We start from the raw sequence: 13,630 nt of genomic DNA on the forward strand, positions 1-13,630 counted from the left end.
GATGGTGCCATCAGTAATTTTTCTAGCAACCTTGCCAATTTTTGAAAGGATTACAGATGGCTTCCATCGGTAATCAACAATAAATCAAAATTTTGCCCCTTTTTCTCTTCTTTTTGTGACTTCTCTTTAGCATTTTGTTTATCATTAAATAAGGTTTCAATTAATATGTTATAGGATGGAAATGCAAATTATAGAAGTTGTTGTATTCAATTGTTATGATTTGAATTGAAAACCACCTCTTTTTTGTTCTTTCTTCTCTTTATCATGGTACTTATCACTAAATAAGGTTGCAATTAATATGTTATAGGGTGGAAATGCACATAATAGAAGTTGTTGTATTGAATTGTGATGATTTGAGTTGAAAAAAGTTACAATTCATAATTACCGATTGGCAATTGGTATTACCGATAGGAGCCATTGGTAAATTTTCTAGCAATCTTGCCCATTTTTGGAAGAACTACTGACCTCTTCCATCGGTAATAACGATTGCCATTCGTTGCGCTTCAAGAAAGGTGGTGATGTGCTTCCACCACATCTTTTATGTTGCAGCTTCTTACTTCCTTTCTACAATTGAGATTGCAGGTTCTTCTTTGGTGCCATTCTAAAATACAGCCTATAAATATAAATTGACAACACCAATCAACTTTTTATCCACATTTAAGCGCATAATCAAACATGTATACATATAATAAAGAACCACCACCCTAAATTACAAATAATATATATATATATATATATAAATCAAACCAATAAGAAATAAACCTATAAATTTAAATTGCGAACACTAATAAGTTTTCATCCACATTTTAAGTTCATAGATATATGTATACAAATATATATATAGCTACATATGAATGAATTAAATAGCATAAAAAAATGATCAAACACATTTATTTATGTATATTCATCCAAATTATTCCAACTTCTTTATCACATACGTGAATATTACATGAACATTATAAAACGAATGAAATAATGTATCAAAACTATGCATGTTGGTCTACCATATTCACTAAGAGATATCATAATTGACCAACAAAAATAAATAAATATATAACTATTTAGGTTCCAAAGGAAACATGACGTACAACCAATTAAAGTTGGATGAGAAGCTAAATTAGAAGTCAAAGAATTGTGTAGGCAAAAAAATGGTCGGTCAGTGGTGCTGTTTAACTACAAATTGACAGTTCACAAGTTCTACTTATAAACCGTGGAACTTCAATATTGTTCACGAGTTCTAGTTTGCTACGTATGAGTTCTTATTTGCTAAATTCAAATTATTTTCTCTTCAATATTGTTCATGTGTTCTTCCTTGCTAAATTGCCAAATTCCCTTTCAAATTATTGTCATCTCATCTTATAAAAAAAAAAAAATTACCTTTAACAGGAGAGATTAATTTTTTTGGTAAAAATAAAAATTAATTATAATTTCTAAAAAGATTATAAACTTTCAAAAAATACATATTTTAATCTTTTTTGAACCCCAAAAAAAAAAAAAAGTTTGTGGATACATCCTTAGACAAGTTCTTAAGCAATCATAGGATTCTTCATTACACCTCTTATAACTACACTTTGAAATATAATGGATTAGCCAAAAGGAAGAGTCAACAACTATTAGAGTTTTTCCATGGTTTTCTACTTGGCATGAAGATGCTTCGATATTATTGGAGAGAGTAGGTAAAATTTAACGTATATCTGAACACCATCCAAAGTCATTGATTTCCAAACACCACAGCAAAAGATGCAATCCTTACTCTCTATCCCTCATCTACCAAATCTTGTACCTTCAAATCTTTTGTTGTACTGCATATTTTTACATTCCCAAAAGTCAACAAAGCAAATTGGATCTATGTGCCAAAGAGTGTGTTTTTGTTGGATATTCTGATTTTCAAAGGGATACAGATGTTATGACCCTCAAACTCGAAAGATACGTGTAAGATGGATGTTTCTTTTCACGAATCAGAGTCTTACGATTCTAAGAGAGTTTATGAATATTCTCTTCAAGGAGGAAGTTCTAGTGAAAAGAACATGCTAAAAGGTGAAGATGGGCTCATGGAGTTAGAAGAACTAAGCAAAAGGTTGCAAAGAATTAACAGTAAATCTAGAATATTTGAATCCGACAATGTTTCGCTAGATGAATCAGTTGCCATAAAATATAAATGTATTGAATCTAGCAATATAGAGTTGAATGGATTTGGTGTTGATAATGAATCAGACGATGAGCAAGTAAATGAATTTGGTATTAGCTAAGACCTTAGCTTTGACTATCCTGATGAATCTGGCATTCCTAACATTTTTGAATTCTTTTCTCATTTATCTAACCAAATGATAAAGTTGCCTTTGTCTATACTAGAAACTAAAGACTTTTCCCAGAATGTTCTCCCCAATATAATCTCAAATCCCAATTCTAATTAATATGATAATTTATCTATACTTGCAGGAGACATAGAACCCAAGTATCCACAAAGAGCAAAAAAAGGACTATCCAAAACATATATATAAGAAATTGATCTCAAATTCAAGATTAAGGATAGGCAAATCCAGAACAGAAAAGGCAATAAATGAAGAAATTAAGGCTCTTTAAGGCAATGCAACTTGGGAATGTGCAATTATCCTAAGGAAAAAAGACAATTTGTTGTAGATAAGTGTTCACCATAAAGCTTAAAGCGAATGGTAGCATCAATATATACAAAAAGCAAGATTAGTTGAAAAAAGATATATGTAGAAATATAAATGTTTGCTATAGTAGCCAAGATCAATACAATTTAGATTTTAATATCCTTAGCAGCTTATCGAGATCGGCCATGAAACAGTACAAAGTTGAAATGCTTTTCTTAATGGGAATTTAGAAGATAAAGTATATATGGATTTGCCACCTGGAAGTAAATGTGGACCCTCAAGTAATGGTAAAGTCTGTAAGTTAAAAAAGTCTTTATATGGGTTATAATTGTTAGAAAGAGCCTAGTTTGGTAGATTCTCAAAGGCAATGAAGGCATTTGGTTATAATCGAAGTAATTCATATCATAGTTTGTTTATAAAATATAAAGTCAAAAAGGTAATAGCTTTAATTCTGTATGTGGATGATACAGTTTTAACATGTAATAATCCGGATGAAATAAAGGTATTGCAAGAGTGTTTGGCCATAAACTCTAATGAAAGATCTTGGTCAATTAAAGTACTTCTTAAAAATCCAAGTTTCAAAATCAAAACATGGAATTTCCTAATCATAAAGAAAATACATGTTTGATCTTCTAACTAAAACTGGGATGCTAGATTGCAAGTTAGTAGAGATGCCCATAAAGATGAATCACAGACTTAGAGAATATCTAAATTAGTTTCTTATTGATAAGGATTATTATTAGTGATTTAGTTGGAAGACTAATCTACTTATCACACATAAGACCGGATATAGCTTATGCCATAAGCATAGTAAGTCAGTTTATATATGCGCCAAGTGATGAACATATGGATGTTGCATATCGAATTTTAAGAAAAGGTTTGCTATTTTCCAAAAGTGATAGCTTGGATATTGCAGGACAGGGCAGAAGATCAAATAAATAGAAGGTCCACATCTAAGTGCTTCATGTTCATCGAATAATATTTAGTCACTTAGAGAAGGAAAAAGTAAAAGGTTGTAGCAGAATCCGGTACAACATGATTGTACTAAATATGTGGAAGTTGAACATAGCTTCATCAAGGAAAATATGGATAGAAAAATTATTCAATTTCCATTTGTTAAGTTAGAAGATCAATTAGCAGAAGCACTTACAAAGGTTGTACCTAGAAAAATTTTAATGTTTCAATTGACAAGGTAGGCTTGATAAAAATCTATATTCCAATTTGAAATGGAGTATCAGCATGAAGAGTTAATACCTAATTATCGTAAATAATCGATTACTCTTTTTAAGATTAATTAATGAGTAGTAAGTTTACTGATGTGATTCCGCTCGAGCCCGCTCAACCGATATCCGCTAAGGTGCTGACTCGACACGGATGAAGACTAGGCCAATCACAAGAGCTCAAATTAAGAGATTTAAGGACAACCTGGGAGTATTTATACAGGGGGTAATCAATCTCAACAGAGCTTGTCCATACTTGAAGATACAAATCCTATTCTAAGCATGCAAGTGGTGGAAGCCGATACAGACCCGGGTGATGGTTTTGGTACATTTTTGGAGTTCGGGAAGCATGAAATGGTTTTGATGCTTTATGGGTTTAATACATATGCCTAATAGGTCATGGAATCAAGTTAAATCAGCCTTAAATGCAATCAAAAAGGGCTTGTACGGACAGCATCAACAATTTGGCCGAATTTGCTGTATTGCTTGCTGGCTTTACTGTATTTTACTGTATTAGCCTTTTTTTATTTTTCCAAGCATGGGCAACGTGTGGGACTTCATATTCAGCTTATTTGGCATCCTAGAAGGAATCTAGAAGCTGATTTAAAGCTCAAAGAGGTCAAAGATTGATCAAAGTCAACTTGATCAAAAGGCTAGCATTTTTAGTTTCCCAATTTGTTTTTACTTTTTGTTTTAGGAAACTACCATTACATTTTGGCTTTTATTTATTTATTTTCTGGACAAATAACTTTAGTATTCTTTCCATTGTAAATTAATTAATTCCTAATTTAATATAAAGGAATTAATTAATCAAACTTAGATTAGGAAAGAAAGTATAGTTTCAACTAACTAGGTTTCTTTATGTGTGGTGGCCGGTTTTCTTTATGTTCTAGGGTTTTATTTTGCGGCTTTGTAGCCTATTTAAAGTCTTATTTTTCAATAAGAATACAACTTTGATTTGATTAACAAAATACTTGTGAGATTAATTATCTCTTTGTTCTTTGAGAACACCTAAAACACCATTAGAGAATTGGTTGTTTTAGCTTGACTTATCAATAGGTTTTCCATCCCCTATTGTGGCGTCTCCATTATACCAAGGTTTCTAACCACATGTTGGTTAGGGGTTGAGGTCAATTCCATTACAACTTGAACATAATCAGATCCGGGCTAATATAATACGGGTTTAGGAGCAGGTCGTCCTAGGTTCGTATCATTTGTAATCAGAGCTACATTTTGTTCAGGTTTGAGCTATCTTTATTTGCTTTATTTTTTTTTGTGTTATTCTGCAATTTTAGCATTAGGTTAAGGTTGCTTCTATCATCATACACGTTCTGCATCTTAAAAAAAAAAAAAAAAATTCATTCCTAGTTGAATTAGGATTTCCTAGTTTTATTGTATTTTTGTTTCCTACTTTGTTGGTTGTTTTTCATCGTTGTTCTTGTTGATTTTGGTTTTTGTTGATTTTTCTTTGCTGTTTTAGTCTTAAGTATTTGCATTCATATATTCAACAAAAAAAAAAAAGAGACTTTGCGGCAACATTTAAAAAAAAAAAAAAAACTGCACATTTGTGTTCATTTGGAGTTCACGGGTTTGGTGTTTGTTTTGGAGTTGGAGTTGCAATTCTTAGTGTTGATCTTTGCTACTGCAATATTTTTATGTTCTGTGAGTGAAAAAAAAAAAAAAAAAGAAGAGGTAAAGCCGAATATAAAAAAAATATATATATATTTCGGTTTGTTGGAGTTTGATTTGTTTGCTGGAAATTTGTTGGAGCTGCTGGTTTTTTTTCTTTTCATTTAAGTTGCTGGGAAATTATTTTTGCTGCTGGATATTTGGATTTTGGGTGCTTAAATTATTTGGATTAAAATTAGTTAAAGGAATTGATACAAAACTTGAATTACAAAGAACAACAACCAACAACTTTTCTATATTTTTGTTCTCTTTGATTCTTGTTCGTATTTGAATTTCTTTTTCTAGAATTTTATTCTTGAACTCATAATCTATTACCATCTGGTCCAGTTCTTCAAAATTTCAAAGTTTTCTCAATTAATTTGCTTTATTTTGTCTAGAAAAACCGAAAATAGGTATTTTCATTCCGTTCGGTATTTGTTTATTTTTGCTTACTGTTTTGTTGATAAGTTTAATTAAAGCATACTAGTGATCTAATTGCTGTTTTGTGGGTGTTTTAATTAGAACTTTGAGATAATTCATTGAGTGGAAAAAGGCAAGAGTGTGTAAGCTTAAAAGAGGGTAAAACCGAAACAAGTGTGCAAACACGAGTGTCAAGTCCTTATTTGAGTGAAACGCGTAAGGGAGTGAAATTGTAAGGTCCTATTTTATTTCTGTTGCATTATTATACTAACATGACAGAATCAAGAATGAGGAAAGGAGATCCACCCTTGAGGATCAATGAGGAGGAGTCCGTAGTATTCCATGGCGATGCCCGAGCCACCGGGAGTGGAGACCAAGTGGACATGAGAGCTGTTTTGGAGTCAATACAGCGGGTTAGTGCTCAAGTTGAGCATGTAAATCAAAGAGTGGGAAGACTAGAAGCCTCACAAGAAATGCCGAATACAAGAAATAGGCAAGAATTCCATGGAGGGCGAGGCCGAGGACGAGGAGGTCGCAAGAGACCGAGAGAGGAATTTGATGAGGAGCCATTCGGTGGAGACTTTGAGGAAGGTATGGACGAAACTTTTGCTGTCCAATATAGAGCTGGCCGTGCAAGATATAGGAGGGAAGATATAGATGATGATTTGGGAAATATCAAGGTTAACATCCCACCTTTTATGGGTAAAAGTGATCCTGAAGCATATTTGGAGTGGGAAGAAAAGATGGAGATGATATTTAACCGCCATAATTATTCGAAGGCTAAGAAGGTGAAATTGGCAGCAATGGAGTTTGGCCATTATGCATTCCAATGGTGGACCAATGAGCAAAACACCCGAAGGAGAGTTGGTGATGACTTGATTACTACATGGCGACAAATGAAAGGAGCCATGCGGAAACGATTCGTACCATCACGCTATCATAGGTTGCTACATCAAAGACTTCAATCTTTATCTCAAGGACATGGATCCGTGGAGGATTATTACAAGGAGATGGAGATGCTTATGATGAGATTGAACTTGAATGAAGATAGGGAAGCAACCATGGCAAGGTTTCTTGGTGGTTTGAATCGTGAAATAGCCAATCAACTAGAATTGCAACAATATGTGGAATTGGAGGAGATGTTGCATGTGGCTATTAAATTAGAGCATCAATTCAAGAGGAGGGGTGTAAGCTCATGGTTTGGAGGTGTTTCCAACAATGGAAGGTCCAATTCAAGTGGCTGGAGGAACAATCCCATCTATGAAAGCAAGCCAAAGCCGAAAGTCAAAAAAGAAAGTTCAAACTGGCCAAGGAAGGAGACTAGAACTGAATCTGTCCAAGCACCAAAGAATGAGGTAAAATTAGATCCTAAACCTTCTAGAACTCATGATGTTGTGTGTTTTAAGTGCCAAGGAGGAGGACACATCACTAGCCAATGCCCGAATAGAAGAATCAGGGTGTTAAAGGGCAATGACGAGCTCGAATCGGAAAGTGAAGAAAGTAAGAATAAAGCCAAGCAAGAGAAGGAGGACTTGGAAGATGAACCCGAAACCTTGCAAGCATCCAATGCCGAATTAAACTTGCTTTCTAGGAGAGTACTTGCTGCATACAAAGATGAAGATGAAATTCAAAGAGAGAACATCTTCCACACCCGATGTGAAATTCAAGGTAAGGTTTGTAGTATGATTATTGATAGTGGAAGTTGTACAAATATAATTAGTAACATTGTAGTTGATAAATTAGGCTTAACAACTATTAAACATCCAGAACCTTATAGATTACAATGCCTTAATGATAGTGGTGAGATGAAAGTAAACAAACAAGCTAAAGTAAAATTTAATATAGGTAGATATGAGGATGTAGTTTTATGTGATATTGTACCCATGATTGCTGGACATATACTATTAGGTAGACCATAGCAATTTAATAAAGATGCTACTCATTTTGGTTGAGAAAATAGTATTGTTTTCAGGTTTAAAGGGAAGAAGGTCAAGCTGGAACCACTATCTCCTAAAGAGGTTTACAAAGACCAATTACAAATGCAACAAAGGAGAGAAGCCGAAAAGCTCAAAGGAAAAAGCAAGTATGGTCCCAACGGCTTCACCATCCTTTGAAGGAGATAGGATTGAGGTTGCTGACCAAGGTAAGGTTTCTAAGGCTCATATTGAGTGGAAAGATCAAAGAAAAACCGAAAGAGAGGGGAAAGAAAGTGGCAAACCCGAGAGCTTGGAGAAGAAGGGAAATCCAAGGTTTGCGCCAATCCAAGGGGGAAAAAGAAAAAGAAAGAAAAGAAAGGTTAAGTAGCAACTTTTATTTGAGTTTAGGGAATATTAATAAGGTTATTGAGAGTAAGAAACCTTTGCTGGTCATGATTTATAAAGAAAATTATTTTAATGATCAAACTAACATTGAAGAACTTGAATTGCCAATTTCAATGTTTTCTCTTTTGAAGGAATTTGGAGATGTCTTCCCAAATGAAATTCCAAATGGACTACCATCCAATCAAGAGGGAAAAGGTGAGCTTGCTGTCCAAGGTAAGTGTTCTAATACTCAGGTTGTGTGGAAAAATTTTAATAAAACCAAGAGTGAGAAATTTGGTGCAAAAGCCGAGAGTGAGGAAGGTGAGATGGCCTTGAGTGAGAAAGGAAAAGGAAGACAAGAAAGGAAAAATATAAATTTTTATCTTAGGTTTGGTGATGTTTATAAGGTAATTATGAATAAGAAATCATTGCTGACCATGAATTTTAAAGATACTTATTTAAAGATGTCTTTATTGCATAGAACTTTATCTGCATTGTTGAGAGCTTTACTTAGTGGTGATTTGAAAATTTGGGAAATATTGTTTGCTAACTTTAAAAAGTGTAATTTTTACCATAATGAGCATGTATTTCTAGATTTTGTTGTAATAATGTTTGACCCAGGAGAATTGGTTTGGTTGCACTTATGATAGGAAAGGTTTCCTAAATAAAGAAAGTCAATGCTCATGCCGCCTATGGATGGACTTTTTCAAGTTTTGGAGCCGAATAACAAGAATGCCTACAAGCTTGATTTACCGGGTGAGTATAACATGAGTGCTGCATTTAATGTTGCTGATTTAACTCCTTTTTCTGCAGGTGATGATCTTGATTTGAGGACAAATCCTTTTCAAGAAGAGGGGAATGATGTGATTTCGCCCGAGCCCGCTCAACCGATATCCTACTGGGGTGCTGACTCGACACAGATGAAGACTAGGCCAATCACAAAAGCTCAAATTAAGAGATTTAAGGACAACCTGGGAGTATTTATACAGGGGGTAATCAATCTCAATAGAGCTTGTCCATACTTGAAGATACAAATCCTATTCTAAGCATCCAAGTAGTGGAAGCCGATACAGACCCAGGTGACGGTTTTGGTACATTTTTGGAGTCCGGGAAGCATGAAATGGTTCCGATGCTTTATGGGTTCAATACATATGCCTAATAGGTCATGGAATCAAGTTAAAGCAGCCTCAAATGCAATCAAAAAGGGCTTGTACGGACAGCATTAACAATTTGACCGAATTTGCTGTATTGCTTGCTGGCTTTATTGTATTTTACTGTATTAGCCTTTTCTTATTTTTCCAAGCATGGGCAACGTGTGGGACTTCATATTCAGCTTATTTGGCATCCTAAAAAGAATCTAGAAGTTGATTTGAAGCTCAAAGAGGTCAAAGATTGATCAAAGTCAACTTGATCAAAAGGCTAGCATTTTTAGTTTCCCAATTTGTTTTTACTTTTTGTTTTAGGAAACTACCATTACTTTTTGGCTTTTATTTATTTATTTTCTGGACAAATAACTTTAGGAAGGTTTTTATTTTATTCTTTCCATTGTAAATTAATTAATTTCTAATTTAATATAAAGGAATTAATTAATCAAACTTGGATTAGGAAAGGAAGTATAGTTTCGGCCAACTAGGTTTCTTTATGTGTGGTGGCCGGTTTTCTTTATGTTCTAGGGTTTTATTTGGCGGCTTTGTTGCCTATTTAAAGGCTTATTTTTCAATAAGAATACAACTTTAATTTGATTAAGAAAATACTTGTGAGATTAATTATCTCTTTGTTCTTTGAGAACACCTAAAACACCATTAGAGAATTGGTTGTTTTAGCTTGACTTATCAATAGGTTTTCCATCTCCTATTGTGGCATCTCCATTATACCAAGGTTTCTAACCACAGGTTGGTTAAGGGTTGAGGTCAATTACATTAGAACTTGAACATAATCAGATCCGGGCTAATATAATACTGGTTTAGGAAATGATACGAACCTAGGACGACCTGCTCCTAAACCCGTATTATATTAGCCCGGATCTGATTATGTTCAAGTTCTAATGTAATTGACCTCAACCCTTAACCAACCTGTGGTTAGAAACCTTGGTATAATGGAGACGCCACAATAGGAGATGGAAAACCTATCGATAAGTCAAGCTAAAACAACCAATTCTCTAATGGTGTTTTAGGTGTTCTCAAAGAACAAAGAGATAATTAATCTCAGAAGTATTTTCTTAATCAAATCAAAGTTGTATTCTTATTGAAAAATAAGCCTTTAAATAGGCAACAAAGCTGCAAAATAAAACCCTAGAACATAAAGAAAACCAGCCACCACACATAAAGAATGGCCGAAACTATACTTCCTTTCCTAATTTAAGTTTGATTAATTAATTCCTTTATATTAAATTAGGAATTAATTAATTTACAATGGAAAGAATACTAAAGTTAGTTGTCCAGAAATAAATAAATAAAAGCCAAAAAGTAATGGTGGTTTCCTAAAGCAAAAAGTAAAAACAAATTGGGAAACTAAAAATGCTAGCCTTTTAATCAAGTTGACTTTGATCAATATTTGACCTCTTTGAGCTTCAAATCAGCTTCTAGATTCATTTTAGGATGCCAAATAAGCTGAATATGAAATCCCACACGTTACCCATGCTTGGAAAAATAAGAAAAGGCTAATACAGTAAAGCCAGCAAGCAATACAGCAAATTCGGCCAAATTGTTGATGCTGTCCGTACAAGCCCTTTTTGATTGCATTTGAGGCTGCTTTAACTTGATTCCATGACCTATTAGGCATATGTATTGAAAACATAAAGCATCGGAACCATTTCATGATTCCCGGACTCCAAAAATGTACCAAAACCATCACCCGGGTCTGTATCGGCTTCCACCACTTGGATGCTTAGAATAGGATTTGTATCTTCAAGTATGGACAAGCTCTGTTGAGATTGATTACCCCCTGTATAAATACTCCCAGGTTGTCCTTAAATCTCTTAATTTGAGCTTTTGTGATTGGCCTAGTCTTCATCTGTGTCGAGTCAGCACCCCAGCAGGATATCGGTTGAGCGGGCTCAGGCGGAATCACATCATTTACTATAGATTGATGTTAAAAATGATTGTAATTAATGTTATTTTCTTATATTGTATAACTTTATATTTTTTATATATCTCTTGGATGGAGACGAATAATATATTGAAAAAATATTATTTGAAATTTCTCTTAGTTTCTACAGTAAACAATAATGTTAAAGCTCAAGTGAGATTCAGTATTTCCTTCAAGTGTGATCCTTTATCAATTTCCCTCAACCTCATTAGAAGAATAAATAAATAAATAAATAAATATCAATTGATCCATTTAGGAATTGACATGAGATACTATTCTATTAACTTGTACTGAATTCCGTATGCTTGAATAATGGTTCACTTATTCATTAAATTTATATTAATTTTCCAACTAATATAACATAAAAATGATAATAATAGTAATGATAAAAATAAATAAATAAATAAATTCTTTTTATCACCAAAGATTTGTAACATATCTTTTCGATCATCGCCAATTATATATGGTAGTGACAAATTGCTTTTCATTGACAATGATATGTTTCTTTTGTTGTGATCTTTTGATCACAAAAAACACATAAAAACAAAGAGAGAAAAAAAGCACAAAAATTGAAAAGAAAAAGATATATTATTTACTCTAAAATTCTCTCCTTTGGAGTCTCAAAAGACCTATGTTGTCTTACAAGACTGAAATTGAGCATCTATTTATAATGCTCTCTACGGTTCAAACCCTAATGGGCTGGGCTTTAGGAGGAAAGGCTAGACCCGCACAATTCTCCCCCTCCAGCCGCATTTCAAAAACTTGATGGTCACCCACCATCTAAACCAGCTATGTCTTTACACAGCTTCAACTTCTCTAGAGTAATAACCTTTGTAAACGTATTTGCTGGATTCTCCTTTGTGTGAATCTTCACCAATCTAAACAATTTATGCACTATCACGTCGCATATCCAATGATAGCGGATATCAATATGCTTTGTTTGGGAATGATACATTGAATTCTTACTTAAATACATAGCACTCTAGCTGTTACAATGTATCTTGTAGTCCTTCTACTTGATGCCCAGTTCATGGAGTAAATGTTTTAACTACATCATCTCTTTACTGGCTTCCCCTACGGCAATGTACTATGCTTCTGTCGTAGAAAAGGCTACATACTTTTGCAATCTTGACTGCAATGTCACAGCTCCTCCAGCAAAATGTAAATATAACATGAAGTAGATTTCCTAATATCAAGGTCTTCGACCATATATGCATCTGTATAGTCTTGTAGAACTGGATCACCTCCGCCGTAACATAGGCATACTTTGGATGTACCCTTAAGATACCTGAGAATCCACTTGATTGCTTCCCAGTGTTCCTTTCTAGGATTTTAAAAAAATTTGCTCAGGTTACCCACTACATGGGCAATGTCTGGTCTAGTACCCATCATTGTATATATTAGAGTTGCCACCACTGAAAAATAAGGCTTTGAAGCCATCTTCTTTATCTCAACTTTGGATAAAGGGCACGATCTCCTACTCAACTTGAAATGGTTTACGAATGGAATGCTGACTAGTTTGGCTTTCTCCATGCCAAATCTCTTTACCACTTGTTTGACATACTTCTCTTGAGATAGCCATAACTTGTGATTCTTCTTATCTCGAGCTATTTGCATTCCTAAAATCTGTTGGGGTGGTCCCAAGTTCTTCATATCAAACGACTTGGAAAGTTCCTTATTCAGCTGGATAATTTTCATTGCATCTTATTCAACGATTAACATGTCATCAACATACAGTAAAAGTGCAATGAATTTTCCATCTAGAAATCTTTGAATATAAACACACTGGTCTGCGTTGGTCTTCTTGTATCCTTGACTCACTATAAAAGAGTCAAACTTCTTATACCTCTGCCTAGGTGCTTGCTTGAAACCATATAAGCTCTTATTTAGCTTGCAAATAAGGTTCTCCTTCCCTAAAAGCTCCAAACCTTCTGGCTGTTCCATATAAATCTCCTCATATAAATTACCATGAAGGATTGCTGTTTTCACATCCATTTGGTCAAGCTCTAGGTCTAAGCAAACTAGTAAACCAAGAGTAACTCATATCAAAGTCATCTTCACCATTGGTGAGAAAATCTCATCAAAATCAATTCCTTTCTTCTGAAGGAAACCTTTGACTACCAATCGGGCTTTGTGCTTCACCACCTGTCTGCTGCCATCTTTCTTGAGCTTAAACACCCATTTATTCTTCAGTGCCTTCTTTTCTTTTGAAAGCTCAACCAACTCATAGGTATGGTTCTTCTGCAAAGACTTCATCTCATCTTGCATTGCATGCAGCCAATTTTCTTTGTCTTGATGAGAATTAGCTTACTGAAAA

The sequence above is a fragment of the Ziziphus jujuba genome, chromosome 6 (assembly GCF_031755915.1).
Source record: "Ziziphus jujuba cultivar Dongzao chromosome 6, ASM3175591v1".
NCBI lineage: Eukaryota > Viridiplantae > Streptophyta > Magnoliopsida > Rosales > Rhamnaceae > Ziziphus > Ziziphus jujuba.